Source organism: Amphiura filiformis, chromosome 6 (assembly GCF_039555335.1).
Source record: "Amphiura filiformis chromosome 6, Afil_fr2py, whole genome shotgun sequence".
Taxonomy (NCBI): Eukaryota; Metazoa; Echinodermata; class Ophiuroidea; order Amphilepidida; family Amphiuridae; genus Amphiura; species Amphiura filiformis.
Genome location: NC_092633.1, coordinates 16,713,040 through 16,731,465, shown reverse-complemented (window position 1 = coordinate 16,731,465; position 18,426 = coordinate 16,713,040). Strand labels below are relative to the sequence as shown.

Below are 18,426 nucleotides of genomic sequence, written 5' to 3'. Positions count from 1 at the left end.
TATAAAAAGCCAGATCTAACTAGAGCAATTAATTATATAAATATGAATAATAATATATAAATATAAATAAAATCAACTTAAGAATGAATCTTTACAGCAGCAAAATAGTAAAGTATAAAATTATCGATAAATTCTTATAACTTTTATACTTATTTTCAAATTTGGTACTATTTTACTTCATTTTGCTACTAGTAAATATCATTCACAGGAAATATCAAATACGATGCAATTTCACATCACAATTCTCTATGAAAATTTAGCTTAACATTAATATAAACCATTTTGTGCTTTTACTTCTGCTCATGCTGAATATACCATACATATGCTACAATTAGCGCATTTTTTTATTTTTTTATTTTATTTATATCTTGCTTATTTACATCTAATTGGCTTTGAGTTACTTGCAAGCAGAGCTTTAAGCACATGGTAATATTGTATCCAATTTACCTAAGTTCACTGTGCCTGACAGCTATTATGCAGCATTGTGGGACACTGAATATTTTCTTGCCATAGTAAGTTCACCACAAATGAAAATGACTGAAAAATTCATACATATCCCATCATGCTTTGCTGCTACATTTATGCACTGCATTATGAATAATCTGAACTCATGAATAAAGCCATTCAGAGTAAAGTAATGTTGCAATTTTCAGCATAGAACGAATGCAGAGCAAATCAAAAACAAGTAAAGCATAATTTTATGCAGAAAAAAAAAAACAAGATTATGATAAAAACAAAACAAAGAAAATTAATACACATAGGGGTGTAGTACAGTATTAACTAGATGCAGAGAAACAGACAAATTATCCAAAACAGACGGAAGACAGGGTCATCACATTAAAGAAATATTGTGCAAATGATATATGTGTATGATTAGCATGAACAAAATATAAATTTGGTTACAAGTAGAGAAATAATACGAGTTGAAAGCGTCAATGCAAAGAAATTGAAATAACGCAACAACAAAATTGTATAAGAAAACATAAAATAAATAAAGCATAAAATAAATTCAGCTTTTAGCATCAGCACTCTAATAATCTTGTGTGAAGTCATGAGTAAAATAAGATAAAAGGTTTGGGAAAGTGACTGGTTTTGTTAGCATTTCACCTCACTTGTAAAAAAAATATGATATCGACATGTGTTTAAATGAGATTTGATACAATTAAGTTGTAACAGCACCACTACATGCGCATCTGTAGTAGCTGAATCATAATTAAAATGTGTAAACTATTCCCGTATGATCACGAACATATGATCAGGTGCAGCTGATGCAGTTATAATGCAGGCAATTGTCACCTTTGCATGTATTTTATTTCACTAAATACAATTTTGAATCACTTTTTATTCAAAAACAATTCCAATTTGAATTTGATGTTATATATTCTAACCATGTTTTGTAATAAAGTGAGGCACATATTGGGCTAACAAAGATCCATTCACATCTAAACAATTCATCTTACTTCCTCCTCATGAAAACAAATATCTAACAAGCTTTATTTCATACTTTCAGATATAATACATGTAAGAAGCAATAAGAATGAGATATAAGATGTATATACAATACATTTATGCATATTTAACTTAGTTTTTTATTCATGAGCAAAGAGCAACCTCAATATTGTAAGGAACTATTCAATATTAATTTATCAGTGTACATTTTCCTTCTGATAGCACATTTTGAAATACTTCATATAATCATGATTACTCAAAAAGAAAACGGGAAATGTAACTTATTACTGGTGTAACATATAGTATGTCATGTTTCTCCAAGTTTTTGCATATGTTTATCTCTATTTTGTGTGTGTTTTATTCCTGTATAGTTTTTTAATGTGCTTTACTTCTTCGATTTATTAGGCCATCTTAATTTAATAGTTTGTCTCAATTAAGCCCCCGCACGCATTAGTAAAATAGCCTGCTTTTTGGGTGGTATTGTGGACTATTGCCGCTGGATTGAGTCCATTTCATTTTTTTGGCGCTGGTATTTTTTCCCAAAAACCACCATACAAAAATCTTGTGACGTTAAAAATAGCCAAAGTTGAAAATGTCAATAAAATTCTTCATCTTGAACACAGTGAAACTATGAGTGCATATTCCCTGGCGTATCCTTCTCAAAAAGCTTGTCCCACCATTTAATTTTTTTAAATTTCAGTAAAAATAAAAATAAAAAAAATTCTGCATTAGGTTTTCAACTTGGGAAGGGCTTTGAGACAAACTATTAAATCAAGACGGCCATTTGTGTCATGTGTTTAAAGTCAAATCTTTGTAAACAAGTTTTTCTCTATTCAACATTCTTTGTCAGATTTAATACATGATTGCTTACGCTATACATTCAAACGGATGAGACCTCTGTAATACATTTTGTAATACATTTTGTACATTTTTTATGCATGTGTTTAGTATATTTTGTTGTATTAATTTGTAAAAGGGATGCATCATTTCTCAGGCTATTGCCTTAGATGCATACATCCATCATGTTTTATTGTTAAATGTTATTTTGACGCTTATCTAATTTAGGCTACAATCTAGTCTGAATCTAGTCATGATGGCACTTTTGTTATATCTGATATTTTCTGTATTTCAGTTTACCTGAAGCTTTCTATAATTGCATTAAAAGTTTTCAAAATTGCTTCCAAATAAAAGTCTTGTGCATTGAGCATCGCTTTAAATCACTTATACATAATGAGTATTTACTCTCGGTGATAACTATGTCATATACACACACACCACCTCCCAAAGTGGGTCACTATCATATTCACCTACTCAATTTCTAAAGCACTAAAAACAAGATAAGTGAGAAACAATGGACGCCTCAGTCAAGACGTACACCGCCTCGAGGAATGCTCATATTCAACACACATCGGGAAAAAATAGCATACAAATATAAATTTGCAAACATTTCCCTACAGCAATTAAAATTCACTGTCTATTATCTGTTAGCACCTGTGTATTTAATAGCACTATGAGGAATAGAGTTGGATAGTAAATGTTTTTATTTAGGGCAGGTGATAGTATTCCTACCTTGTTTCCTATCTCAAGGGGCATAATAATTCTATTCTTTTTGAACTGACATATGCATCTTTAACATTTAGCAATTAACCCATCAAAGCTGAGTAAAGAACCTCATATTTGTTTAGTTCCCACAGACTTCAAAAATTTCCTGTTTGATTTTCAAAATGTGGTATGAGGGGCAGCCAATAAGTTTGTAGAACAAGACATTTTTAAAGAGTACCAGCCAAATTCACACTTTTGAACATGGTCACTGCATACTTTTTTGCAACTGTCACCATTTATCTTGAAACCTTCTTTGTAAACAAAATGGAAGTCTTCCAATTGCTCCATGATCAGCATTGATCAACAGCAAATCTGATATTATGTAGGTAGGACTTAAAGTTCTTCAATATGCTTCACCAACTGGAGACTATGCTTCAACCACAATATGGTTGTTTTAGTTATCTGACGCTTCTGTCGGGAATAGGGTACGAGAACAGTCCCACTACTACCACCAACCTTCTTCACTTGATGGCTTGCATCAATTTTGCTATCAAACTTGTATGATATATGCCTACGATTATATTTTCATTTGGCAAATGATCTGTCATCAAGTCTCTCCTTGAATCTCAGAAAACAGTGACTGAAGACCTTGCACCATGGTAACTGAGTAATGGTCTTCGTAAGAGATCCAGGTGCTTCGACTGGATGGACTCATAACTTCAGTGATTATTTCACCAGAGGTGTCATATTTTGTGGCCATCTAATCCTTCTTGTTTGGGTTTTTATTAATTATTAATGCTTTTGTACCAGCACGTATGACATTAGTTGTGATGTCAGCAAGTCTTTTGTACCTTGGATGATCTTCAAGGCTTAAACTCAAAAGGACCATTTCACTGCTGTTGAATGTCAAGGACTTCGTCAACATTCACAGCAACTGTACATTGATCAATTTCATTAGGGTTTTTACCTGCATCGGATGGCCCTGTGTCCCGGTCCCCGCACTCCGTGCATCCGCAGGTATTCATGCTTGTCGGTGAACTTTAAAAACACCCCCTTTTGCATCTCATTTCGCGAAGTTTTTAGGGGAAAAACACCCCTTTTTTTAGCGATTTCGCGAATTATTTGCCCTTCGACAATACCCCTATTTTCGCTAAAACGCGAACTATATTTCTAATATACCATTTTCTGGCAGAAACGCGTAGACTGCTCGATGAAAATACCCTTTTTTTTAATTTCGCGAACACATGGTTTGAAAAACACCCCTTTTTGTGTGTTTCATGAATCTTGTTTCTTCATCTAAAAACACCCCTTATTTCGCGAAATTTTCGACGAGCATGAAAACCCGCGGATGCACGGAGTGCGGGGACCGGGCCCTGTGTTTACTTAACTGGTAGCACCTGTGAATTCAAGGAGGTAGGCCTACTATCCTGCCCATATACAGTAATGCAAAATTCAACTATTTTTGCAGTAACGTTGTGGAGGAACAAGCTTTGTCATTACCTTACGACAAAGTAACATAACTTGTGCCATGAACTTATTGACTACCCCCGTATTTATGAAGCGCCCAGTTTAGATGGTTTACTAAAACACCCGGGTGCTAATTAGATGGAATATGATAATTTTATGGGGTAATATTTTGACTAAGTTTAAGACAAACAGGAATATCTCTCTTTCTTCACTTCTTGAATAAATTGTATTATAAGTAGATAAACTTCCTCAATGGGAATTCATAATAAGTGAGATTGTACACTGGAAACATTGGATAATTATGGGGGTACTGAAACTTTAATCACAGTACCGCTGCAGCCGGTCACTGAGTGAGTGGTCAAGCTTTCATCAGACTTAAATTGTATAATGTTAAATTAAAAAACTAGTTGATATTAAATCACATGCCCTTTCCTCCAGCTGACTCATAAGCTAACTGTAAGACCATCTAAGACTATCTAAAGGTCCCTGGTTTGATTTCAGAAAGGTCACTGACTTTTTTTCTTTTTTCGTTGACAATCATTTATGTGTCTGGAGCTTTGTGCTTTTATTTCTTCACATAGCGAGTTCACATTGTGGTGAGAATCGATTGCTAACCATACAAAATGAGATCATTTGTTTGTAATTGAAAATAGCTTGAATTGTTGCTAATCAATACACCTTGGGTTCTGCAGACCCCTAAGTCATGATTAAGACTCTGACTTTGTCGCATCCATACCAGATGACTGGGAGCAATGCACCAAAGCATTTCCCTTCTGACAATGGGGAATTCATCAGGATGTACATATATTAATAACAAGACTTGTCCACATCCATGATTAGTTCATCAAACTAATCAATCAATACTAAAGTAACCCTGGGGAAAGTAAGTACACATAAGAGAACTTCCATACTTTTTATAAGAATAAAATTGTAATCATTCTATAAATTACCATTCCAGGAAAAGTGATGATTCCTACTGCTCAATCTCTGCTCAAGGCCTAAAGTGTACTAAATAAAAATAAAAGACTTTTATATTGGGAAACAATTTTTGTTTAAATTTCTACTGCATTAAAATGAAACCATGGGAGCTGATACTGGTTGTAATGGTTTATTGTGGTAAACACAATAACACATTTTCAAAGATTCATAATCTCACTAGATCAGAAAGGATGGATCAGTGTCCTTAGTCTTTACACTACACTGCTTTGTCTCTAATGCAGTCAGTGATGTCAATGCGCATTTCACTGGGTGCGGCTTCCAATTGCCAAGATACTCTTCAGAGCTATGATTCTGAACTATTTGCAACCAAGTTTGTCTGAACAGAATGACCCGATCAGCATCGCCTTAAATCTCAACAGAAATGTTATCCAGAGACAAACTAAATACTATACCTTGTTTTGCTATTTTGGACACAAGCAGACTGATATACTTACACCATGTGTATGACGACAGTCTGCCGTACAATTAGATTCTCATCTGCTAACTCACATTCAGAACAAACTTAATGCTACTCGTAATTTTTGCATGCTAATGAATGTTTGTGGTTCATTGTAAACAATATACATGTTTTGTCATTGCAGTTTTTTATAATAACTCTTATGTGGTCATCGGGGACTAGCTGTTTGCATTCTTAATTTTGTGTCACATTAGTATTTCTAAGTGATACTATTAATTGTGTTGAAAGCTTCTGTACCAAATGTCATGGGATGCATGACTTTACGCTGTTGTAGCAGCGGCTATTTTATGATGTGGTACCGTGCTAAATGTCACGCATGGGATTGCAATCTGTAATTCATTATAACTACCGGCATTGTTTTGTCATTCCCGGTATGTGTTATTACAGCAGATTGACAAATTAACCTTTAAATAACATTATAAATCTGATCCTATCAACACAACCTTAGACATGACAGTGTACTGACCAGTAAGACTGTGATTTGAGGCTCAGGCATGACAATGTACTGACCAGTAAGACTGTGATTTGGGGCACAGACATGACAATGTACTGACCAGTAAGACTGTGATTTGAGGCTCAGTGATTTGTGGTTCAGACATGACAATGTACTGACCAGTAAGATTGTGATTTGTGGCACAGACATGACAATGTACTGACCAGTAAGACTATGATTTGAGGTTCAGACATGACAATGTACTGACCAGTAAAATACTGTGATTTGAGGCTCAGACATGAGAATGTACTGACCAGTAAGACTGTGATTTGAGGTTCAGACATGACAATGTACTGACCAGTAAGATTGTGATTTGAGGCTCAGACGTGACAATGTACTGACCAGTAAGATTGTGATTTGAGGTTCAGACATGACAATGTACTGACCAGTAAGACTGTGATTTGCGGCTCAGACATGGCAATGTACTGATTGACCAGTAAGACTGTGATTTGAGGCTCAGACATGACAATGTACTGACCAGTAAGACTGTGATTTGAGGTTCAGACATGACAATGTACTGACCAGTAAGACTGTGATTTGTGGCTCAGACATGACAATGTACTGACCAGTAAGACTGTGATTTGTGGCTCAAACATGACAATGTACTGACCAGTAAGACTGTGATTTGAGGCTCAGACATGACAATGTACTGACCAGTAAGACTGTGATTTGTGGTTCAGACATGACAATGTACTGACCAGTAAGATTGTGATTTGAGGCTCAGACATGACAATGTACTGACCAGTAAGACTGATTTGAGGCTTAGACATGACAATGTACTGACCAGTAAGACTGTGATTTGTGGCACAGACATGACAATGTATTGACCAGTAAGACTGTGATTTGAGGCTCAGACGTGACAATGTACTGACCAGTAAGACTGTGATTTGTGGTTCAGACATGACAATGTACTGACCAGTAAGACTGTGATTTGAGGCTCATACATGACAATGTACTGACCAGTAAGACTGTGATTTGAGGCTCAGATGTGACAATGTACTGACCAGTAAGACTGTGATTTGAGGCTCAGATATGACAATGTACTGACCAGTAAGACTGTGATTTGTGGTTCAGACATGACAATGTACTGACCAGTAAGACTGTGATTTGAGGCTCAGACATGAGAATGTACTGACCAGTAAGATTGTGATTTGAGGCTCAGACATGACAATGTACTGACCAGTAAGACTGTGATTTGTGGTTCAGACATGACAATGTACTGACCAGTAAGACTGTGATTTGAGATTCAGACATGACAATGTACTGACCAGTAAGACTGTGATTTGCGGCTCAGACATGGCAATGTACTGACCAGTAAGATTGCGATTTAAGGCTCAAACATGACAATGTACTGACCAGTAAGACTGTGATTTGAGGCTCAGACATGACAATGTAATGACCAGTAAGAGTGTGATTTGTGGCTCAGACATGACAATGTACTGACCAGTAAGACTGTGATTTAAGGCTCAGACATGACAATGTACTGACCAGTAAGACTGTGATTTGAGGCTCAGACATGACAATGTACTGACCAGTAAGACTGTGATTTGGGTTCAGACATGACAATGTACTGACCAGTAAGATTGTGATTTGAGGTTCAGACATGACAATGTACTGACCAGTAAGACTGTGATTTGAGGCTCATACATGACAATGTACTGACCAGTAAGACTGTGATTTGAGGTTCAGACATGACAATGTACTGACCAGTAAGACTGTGATTTAAGGCTCAGACATGACAATGTACTGACCAGTAAGACTGTGATTTGAGGCTCAGACATGACAATGTACTGACCAGTAAGACTGTGATTTAAGGCTCAGACATGGCAATGTACTGACCAGTAAGATTGCGATTTAAGGCTCAAACATGACAATGTACTGACCAGTAAGACTGTGATTTGAGGCTCAGACATGACAATGTAATGACCAGTAAGAGTGTGATTTGTGGCTCAGACATGACAATGTACTGACCAGTAAGACTGTGATTTAAGGCTCAGACATGACAATGTACTGACCAGTAAGACTGTGATTTGAGGCTCAGACATGACAATGTACTGACCAGTAAGACTGTGATTTGGGTTCAGACATGACAATGTACTGACCAGTAAGATTGTGATTTGAGGCTCAGACATGACAATGTACTGACCAGTAAGACTGTGATTTAAGGCTCAGACGTGACAATGTACTGACCAGTAAGACTGTGATTTGTGGCTCAGATGTGACAATGTACTGACCAGTAAGACTGATTTGAGGCTCAGACATGGCAATGTACTGACCAGTAAGACTGTGATTTGAGGCTCAGACATGACAATGTACTGACCAGTAAGACTGTGATTTGTGGCTCAGACGTGACAATGTACTGACCAGTAAGACTGTGATTTGAGGTTCAGACATGACAATGTACTGACCAGTAAGACTAAGATTTGAGGCTCAGACATGACAGTGTACTGACCAGTAAGACTGTGATTTGAGGCTCAGACATGACAATGTACTGACCAGTAAGACTGATTTGAGGCTCAGACATGACAATGTACTGACCAGTAAGACTGTGATTTGAGGCTCAGACATGACAATGTACTGATCAGTACGACTGTGATTTGGGTTCAGACATGACAATGTACTGACCAGTAAGACTGTGATTTAAGACTCAGACATGACAATGTACTGACCAGTAAGACTGTGATTTGAGGCTCAGACGTGACAATGTAATGACCAGTAAGATTGTGATTTGAGGCTCAGACATGACAATGTACTGACCAGTAAGACTGTGATTTGGGTTCAGACATGACAATGTACTGACCAGAAAGATTGTGATTTGAGGTTCAGACATGACAATGTACTGACCAGTAAGACTGTGATTTGAGGCTCATACATGACAATGTACTGACCAGTAAGACTGTGATTTGAGGTTCAGACATGACAATGTACTGACCAGTAAGACTGTGATTTAAGGCTCAGACATGACAATGTACTGATCAGTACGACTAAGATTTGAGGCTCAGATATGACAATGTACTGACCAGTAAGACTGTGATTTGTGGTTCAGACATGACAATGTACTGACCAGTAAGACAAGATTTGAGGCTCAGACATGACAATGTACTGACCAGTAAGACTAAGATTTGAGGCTCTTACAGGACAATGTACTGACCAGTAAGACTGTGATTTGGGTTCAGACATGACAATGTACTGACCAGTAAGACTGTGATTTGAGGTTCAGACATGACAATGTACTGACCAGTAAAAGACTGTGATTTGTGGCTCAGACATGACAATGTACTGACCAGTAAGACTGTGATTTGTGGCTCAGATGTGACAATGTACTGACCAGTAAGACTGTGATTTGTGGCTCAGACATGACAATGTACTGACCAGTAAGATTGTGATTTGAGGCTCAGACATGACAATGTACTGACCAGTAAGATTGTGATTTGAGGCTCAGACAGGACAATGTACTGACCAGTAAGATTGTGATTTGAGGCTCAGACATGACAATGTACTGACCAGTAAGACTGTGATTTGAGGCTCAGACATGACAATGTACTGACCAGTAAGATTGTGATTTGTGGCTCAGATGTGACAATGTAATGACCAGTAAGAGTGTGATTTGAGGCTCAGACATGACAATGTACAGACCAAATAGACTGTGATTTGTCTTTTGGTGGGGATGCTGTGCCACTTGTTACTGTTACTCACAGTCAGTTTCAAAAAGAGTAGGGTACTAGATAAACCCTTGGTGTTCCCCAATCTATCCTGCTGATGTTTGGATAGCCGTAATTTAGTATTGTTGGTTTTGCAGAGCAGAGCAGATCAAAGTCTGCACTTCTCAAATGGTCAATATACTTCCATATATTCAAATTGCAGGAAATGTGGTGTATTTGGAAGTTGTTCGCTCATCAATGCTCCATGAGCTATGGCTAAATAAGTAGCCACAGTGGCTTGGTTAGTGACATTTTCAGAAGTCGGTCAGTGTTTTTTCAGGTCCGGTGTGGATGGTGTTAATTAATTGCATTGAAAGCTTCTTTGGTAAATGTCAAGGGATACAGAGTTAATATCAGTGGCTATTTATGTTTACTGGTATTTGATTTAAATGTCATATGTGGGATTATGAAGTGTCACTGTTAACCTAAGTCCCATATCAATTTCATAATGGTTGTATCATGAGCAACATCATGAAGATCATGCTGGATGATATTAAGACATTACATCACAGTAAGTTATATCTTTTTTTCAGCGGTGGGAAATTGGGGTACAACCAAGCTCCAAAAATGCCAACATTATTTTTACCAAGAAAAGAGACCATGCACAAGGGCCCAGAAACTAACACTCTTAGGTGCTTTATTTGACTCTGGATTCCTGAATTTTCAAAGTGCCCTTTGAACTTGCCAAGAAGGGGCAACCAAAGGTTTTGACTCGCCCAAGTGTGTGCCTATGAAGCATTCTGACATGATATTAAGGTTACGATAATTTATTACAAATATCTACTTCTTTGTGTATGCCTAGACCGTGTGATTCTGGCGTTCCTTTGCACCTCTGGATAAGCCCATGTGTACAAAGCCTGCAGTATAATGCTGGTTACATACTTTCCTGCCGCTGCTGCTTTACCACTCTGACGACAAATTTGCTTCACTGCTCTGTCGCACCAGAAATGCTGGCAGTCACCAGCGGGTGACCAGTGGCAAGCTGATATATCGATCACTCCACAATTCGCCCAAAGCGGCAGATCGCTGGGAGTTGAATTCAAGTCAACTCAGGAGCTGGGTCATTCTGACGTATGAGAACAGGGTATGACTTTCAGAGTCATGCCGCTGCCGCTCATAACTACCACTTGGAGAAAAGTGCAGGCAGCATGATGAAGTGTCAAGCGACAAGCAGTATGAAACCAGTATAAGCCCATGAGTATAACGCCTGTGGTACAAAACCGAAACCATCAGGTTCTCCTGAGAGAAACATGCACTTCAAAATGTAGATAATATTTTATACTTTAAATATTGGTATTTTGCTTTGGTCCTATTTGTCCTATTAGTAAATAATAGCACACATTTGGTAATTTACTAACCAAATTGTTTACATGGATAGCAGATGGTTATATTTGCATTACAGGTTAGAAAACTAGTCATCTCAGCTTGGGGAACCAATTAACTAATTGTGATTTCAAGTATGACTTAACTACTCTTGATTAAATAAAACATTTAAGTTGACTTCTACTACAAGTTAATTTCTTTAAGTGGAAGTTATACAATGACCTACAAATTTTACCTATCTCCTTGCGGTGAAAAAAATTTCCTAACAGAACTTCAACCAATACCGGTACCATTAGTATAGATTCAGAAACAGTCTGCAGATGTACTTGTGATGATGCATATAACAACTTTTAAGGTGGAAAAAACACCGAAAACTACTAACCTTGCTAACATAGGATGAAGGGTATATAGCTTACAACCACTACCCTGTACAAGCCTCTCATAGCACAAATGTCAATAAACTCATCCCAACATGGACAGCAGGTTTTTTACTATTATCAAATCTGCATATTGTGAGTGATTACTGCAAGAAGATACAGTGATCGGTAATTTTTCAACTCTCAAAATACTTGCGCATTTTATGCAAATCATCTTACACAACAAAGTTTCACACCAATTGATTGAATTAGAAAAGCTGAATTTTCAACAATCTGGCAGTCTGTCTTTGACACAAGTTTTCAGATCAGTACTCTTATTTAATCATATAAATGTCCAGTTATCGTTGGTTCATCCTACTCTATCCCGACAGTAGTAGCCTACATAATATTGTCATTGTTAAAATGATGACAGTATGGTTAATTCTTTTTTCATGCAATTTGATGATTTTAAATCATTTGGTACTCTTATGTCAGTAAACATGAGTAGGGATTAATCTTTCCATAGGAAAGTCCTTTTCAGAGGGCTAGGACTTCTCTAGGGTAAGATTAATCCCTACTCGTGCAATTTTATCTTCAGGATCTTACTAAAACCAATTTCCTCCTGAATGTTTTCCTAGTTTGAAATAATAAGTTCCCTTTCATGCAAAAAATGTTCATTTATCATGATAAGCTAAATGTTTCCGGCAATATAAATGCATTAATTCATTTCGGAAAGCAGAGTTTCTTCCAAATGCTTAATATATCCCTAGAAAGAGCTCCTGGACAGTTCCCCACCCCTTGCTGCCATGCTTGTGAAAAGATTTCAGCACAAAATAAGAAACTTTCGGTGGTCAACCAAAATTGTGCTAAGAACCCTTCATTCCAACCAAGTGTTTACTACTCTCTCTGCCGTTGTGTACGTCCAAGGTCAATACTTATTGCCACTTGATCACAACATTTGAGTCTTGAGACAGGATCATATAATCAGATCTGAATTTAGCGTTAAGTGTTAGATGTAGGCTACCACCGCAAAGTGCTCTTCTTGCTTTTACTCAAGTGATTTAGAGAGCTTTTACAGCCAGGGGCTACTCAGAAGGTTTACACATGCCTGATCATAAAAAAAGAATAAATAAATAAAAGTAAAACAAAATTAGTACCAACCCAGGAAATAGCACAAATATGGTATTTGGGATTAAAACCATGGTAAATTACAAAATGAGGAGCCGAAAAATAATTTGGCATTTATATAAAAAGTGTCTTGAAAACTAAGGCACATATTCAGGGTCTAAAAAGCTGCAATAGGTCTGAACAGACCACTTGATGCCTCCACAAATATTAAGTGACCCCGACATCCTGAAATATAACCATGCCTCATCCAAACACAGAAAATTCAGGTTGCTATCTAAAGCTTCCTCACACTGTGCCCGACACAACTAGAAAGAAAGACTAGAAAGAAATCTTGTTAAATTTCTCCTTTCCGTTTTACAATTATTATTGAAAGCCGGTTGTGAACTGCTTTGGTATTTCAAGCAAATAACATATCAACATTCTTCATGTGCATCTTCTAGTAGTAACCCACCGCCATGTGGTCCAGCCTCTTAAATATTGTCTGTTAATGTGTATGCCGTATGTATGCCTTATAAACTATATTTCTTCCTGTCAGACACAATCAAATATTGATGGTATGCTAGAATCCATTAGACCGCAATTGTCGTGGCAACATTACACAGGTTCTAATGTTGATAGCTGCTGTCTGGTCATTTTATTACTAGATAGCAAGTCAAACAAATGGAAACAATGGGTGCTCATCTGCTAACTTGGGAGGGGCGCTGAACTTTGGAAACTAAGAACTTATTCCCCAGCAAATATAGGAGCTTCCAAACTGAAATTTCAAAATGTTTTTTAGGTCTAATGAACTGTAATTGGGCAAAATGTAGGTAAAAGAGCTCTTTTTTCTTCAAAATTTTTAGTTTTACTCAATGGAGTTGAACCCCAACTGGGGCTCTTCTAAACTGTTGGGGTCTGAAAAATGGACAGTGGCCAAAACTTGGGCAACAGAGTCCTGACCCGCTGATGTCCTTCCAAGGCCTGAATTCACTTAACGGTTTGTCCTGGTTATATAAGCTTGTGTAAAAAAGTTAATGGCACCAATGAGGTGGTCCCTAGGCCAGAGTATAATTCCAGGGATAACTAAACTATGATGTAACAATGAAACAATGGCAATGTAACAATGCAACAATGTCAAATAATATCTTTAAAGCACAATAAATATGTTTCGTATTGCGCTATAGCAAGCTCCGTATTTCATTATTATTATTATCTTTACAAGCTGATATTTACATCCATCACCACGGGTACACGCTCACCCATATATTACACAGGGTTCCCAAGCACACAATTACCCGTACAATCACACCAATGCACTTATCCACCACACATACCCGTACCACCTTAAAATTTCATGAGGTGACTTCAAAATCTTTCAAATTTGAGACAGGCAATTACAATTCACACACCTCATAATTTGTATAAGATTATTTCTCGACTTTATACTGAACATAAAGTGCAAAACTTATATGCCACAATTTTGATAGCATATATTATGCAGTTAGAAGAAAACGCTCAACACAGGGGAGCTAATTCTTATTCACATGATTGAATTGCCCAACAAGATGTAGTAAAGCAATAGCTATGAGTTGCCAAACGTATGGAGACAGTACAGGTGCTATGTAGAATAGGAATGGGATGATTACAGGTGTTTCATGAATCTTAAATCTAAATATATGAGCAAAGTACACAATTACTTTACACATCTATCTCTCTGTGTTGCTGGATACAAATCACAGTTTTAGCCAAGTATGTCATTTAATAATTAGTTAATTGACAATATTGCATTGATACAGGTGTAAATAATTTCATTCATGTTTAGACTATGCAATTTCTCTCCTTTTCAGAAAAGAAAATTGCTCATAAACATCTGCATATACCTATCTATCGTGTTGTTCATTATTATTTTGTTAGCCCTTTGAGATGGTGTCGCAATTAAGCGCTCTATAAATTTTTATTTGATAATATTTATTATTATCAACTACTGGATTCTAATTTCACTTTTCATCATGTGGATTATCATTTCTTTTTCCCCAATTTCCACATGCAAAAAAGTAATATTTCCGGTTTTCTCATCAAAGAGGAAAATTAAACATAGTACACATGAGACAAACTTGGGAAATTTGAAAATGAGGGCTGCATGGCAGTACAGGCATTTTTACGTAAAATTATGAATTCTTTTCAAAACAGTTTCTCCTCCACCTGTGACAATATTTTCAATTATGGCCATGCTTATACCCTTCGGAACGACCCACCTGAGTATATGCCTGCATGGCAGGAAATACTTGCATGTCCTCAAGATGAAAATACGAGTAGTATTAGCATATCGCATGCTATCTGTTAAAAATACAATATTAAAACTATAAACTAGACAAGTCCTTTTAAATGTTAGTTAGCCATCTAATAGATCAAGCAAGCTTATGATAATGCATTCTTCTTCCCCACAGGCTCAATGACAATTAGACCGAGATGGCCGATAAATCCCATCCTTACAACCAATCAATAATTCACATGAATTCACATCCTCGCTAGTTAACATTTTATGTTTATCAAGGTCCAATGGCACTAGAATCCACACCGGTAAATGGTTAAGAGATCAGGTGAACAACCGATGACGATTTTTTTTTCATTTCTCCTTCTTTGGGTTAGAAATACACTTGATGGTTTGAGGAAGTACTGTGGCTAAAGAGATTCATAGTAATTCCTTACAAGTCAATGAACTGTACAAAAAGACTAACCTTCTACACTTGTAGATAATATAATATATTCAAAATAATTTGATTTCCTGCATAATTTTTCAGGGGAAAAAGAATGTATATAAAATAATGAGTACATGTATCAGCATCCATAATATTAGAGAGTGCTTAGAACATCAGGATGGTTTTCATGTTCAGAAGATGATTTATTTTTATACCTGATCAATGGACTATCAAGTGCCTTTATTCATGAAAATCCCAATACACAAAATATACCTACAAACTTTCTTAGCGCTGGGAGAGGTATCTTGATCAGTTAAGTCGGCAATCAATGAAAACCACTAGAAAATCCTAAACCCTAAGCTGGCCAACTGAATGTGCAAAGTAGCGGGCAGGGTACAGTAAAGCAGCACATTTTTGCGATGTGTTTGTTTTCATGCTCTTTGCAAATGAAATGTTGGACTTGAAATGTAAAATGGTGCACACTACCTCCAGCTGTAATATGGATTTGAAGAATCTGTGAAATTACACCCCAAAGAGTGATGAGAACCACACTTTAGAAGGGAAACTATCGCCACGAAAATACCGTGCTGTAAGGTGTAAAATGTTGATGATGCGGTGATGTGAATGTAAGATTACGTCGTCTCTCTCTGGAGGTATTTTCTGATCTTAGTCTAGACATCATGGTATTTTGTACATGGATCTCAACATTGTCATGGTTACACTTTTGTGTTGTTATCTACGGACTACGATTTTAATCGCCTTATTTCAAGTGACAATTTGTTATTAAATTGTTGTTGTTATTGTCTGAAAAAAATAAAATTGCAAGTTATACAAGCATCCTTGAAAGACTCACTGATTTTACCCTTTCCATATCAAGTCATGATACGATCAGAATCTTTTAACACATAGTGAACATTTTGCCCTTAACAATACACAAGTTGAGTTGGATGGATGATTTAAAAAAAGCTTGGTGGTACTCAGAATCTTCATGGTAAATCTGCACACAAGGTAATCGGGCACAAAAAGTTCAGTATGGGTCACTGTTGTTGCTGACGAACAGCTTCATATAAGATGCAATATAATAAAGGCCTGTGTGATCCAATTCAATGGTACTGAAAGGTAATTATTAAAACATCTTTCATAATTTCACGAGTTATCATCCTAACAATAATTAAGAGTTTGTGGGAATTAACTTACGTCCAATAACTTTTCTATCTGCAAGCCCACTTGTATTTACTGTTGTCATTGTGTGGAATAGTTGGTCTCATAGATAAAGATAATAGCAACACACTCATGTAAAAATGTGACATCAATAATAACAAGTGTTTATAATGACACAGCAGTAAATCAGGGATGCAACTAGCCTGAAGCGCCTTTGCAGGAAAAGCCTGAAAAGCATGCTTATTTGGGCTATAAGGCCTCAAAACAGGAAAATAAAAAAGTGAGGAAATTGTGAGTAACAAAAAGTGGGAAATCAGGCAATTGACTGAAAAACTGGCATCTCTGGTAAAGGTTTTCACTGATAATTGTGATGTAGCTTGAGGTCCAGGGTTCAAATCCCTGCAGTTGTGCACTTGGGCAAGGTAGTGCCAAACCCTACTCAGCTGTTATGAGGAGCTTTTAGGGTATGATTTACAATCTGAGTACTGAGAGAACTGCACTTTTAACTGATCCTGATGTATTTGTATATCAGCAAAATAAATTGTGTTGGTACTTCACAGTGCTGTGCACATTTAATCACCAATAGTAATTTATTGTTTTACCGTATATCTATGCATATCGCATTAAACTTCACAACAAAATTTTACATTTTAGATATATAGAATCAATAATAGATGTGTAAAATTACCCATCAATCTCGTGCTAATATTAGACTTGACCTTGTGATAGAGAGCAAATGCATTTAGTGGTGTGCTTTTATGACAAGTGACTGTAATGCGTTGCAAATAGTATGCCATTTGAGTCGATTATCTCGCAAGTTGTCATACTTAGTGATTCCAAGCTGAGTTGCTTATTACATGGTGTTGGCAGTTTAAAATAGAAACATGCAATCAAGGGAAAAAGTTAGGTGATATAAACACAAGAAATGTGAAATCCTCATTAGATTTTGGTGTATATAATGTAACTTAATTTATAGTGACATCTCTAGATATTAACCCTTTGACTAGTCACACAAATTCCATATCAAATTTATTTTTCACTATCTAAACAAGAATCAATCACCATTATCAAAGAAACCATTTGCAGTACTAGTTGCTAGTGCTATTTGTTTTTAACCTCGTCAAAGGGATGTTTTTATACTCCCGAAACATCGGTTGTCTTGTCTTTTTAAACCTTAATTTTGGATGTTATTGACTTTGTTGTACATCAGTTTTTAACATAATTACCAAAGAAGATTCTTCATAAGGCTGTCTTTATCATATTCAGTAATTACCATACTACAAAAAGCAGCTATTGCTACCATTTTGTTGCCACCAAAACTTACAAATCTTTTGACATTATCAATCCTACTTTGAACCTATGAATAAATACTAATCAAGATTGTACTCAATAATGTATTTCTATGTTTATTCAGTATAATATGTATGGATAATGTTAAATTTGAGTTTTAAATTTCCCATTTTCCCACTTTTTTCATACATCTAACGCAATTAACTATAAATCTATTGAAAATATCAAATCCAATCAATACATATATATCAGGCATGTTTTATGTATAATGTTAAAAATTTAAGTTGTAACTTTGCGATTTCCCCCTTTCTCTTGCGTCCAATGCAATTAACACCAATGTAACATACTGCCGTAGGCGATAAGAGACAGAGGAGCTAAAAAC

At 36.4% G+C, this 18,426-nt stretch overlaps 1 protein-coding gene across 1 annotated transcript in view; it reads right to left on the bottom strand.

Moving 5' to 3' along the window:
- Positions 1-18,426, bottom strand: part of LOC140155073 (peripheral plasma membrane protein CASK-like) — a 277,597-nt gene that overhangs the window by 84,353 nt on the left and 174,818 nt on the right.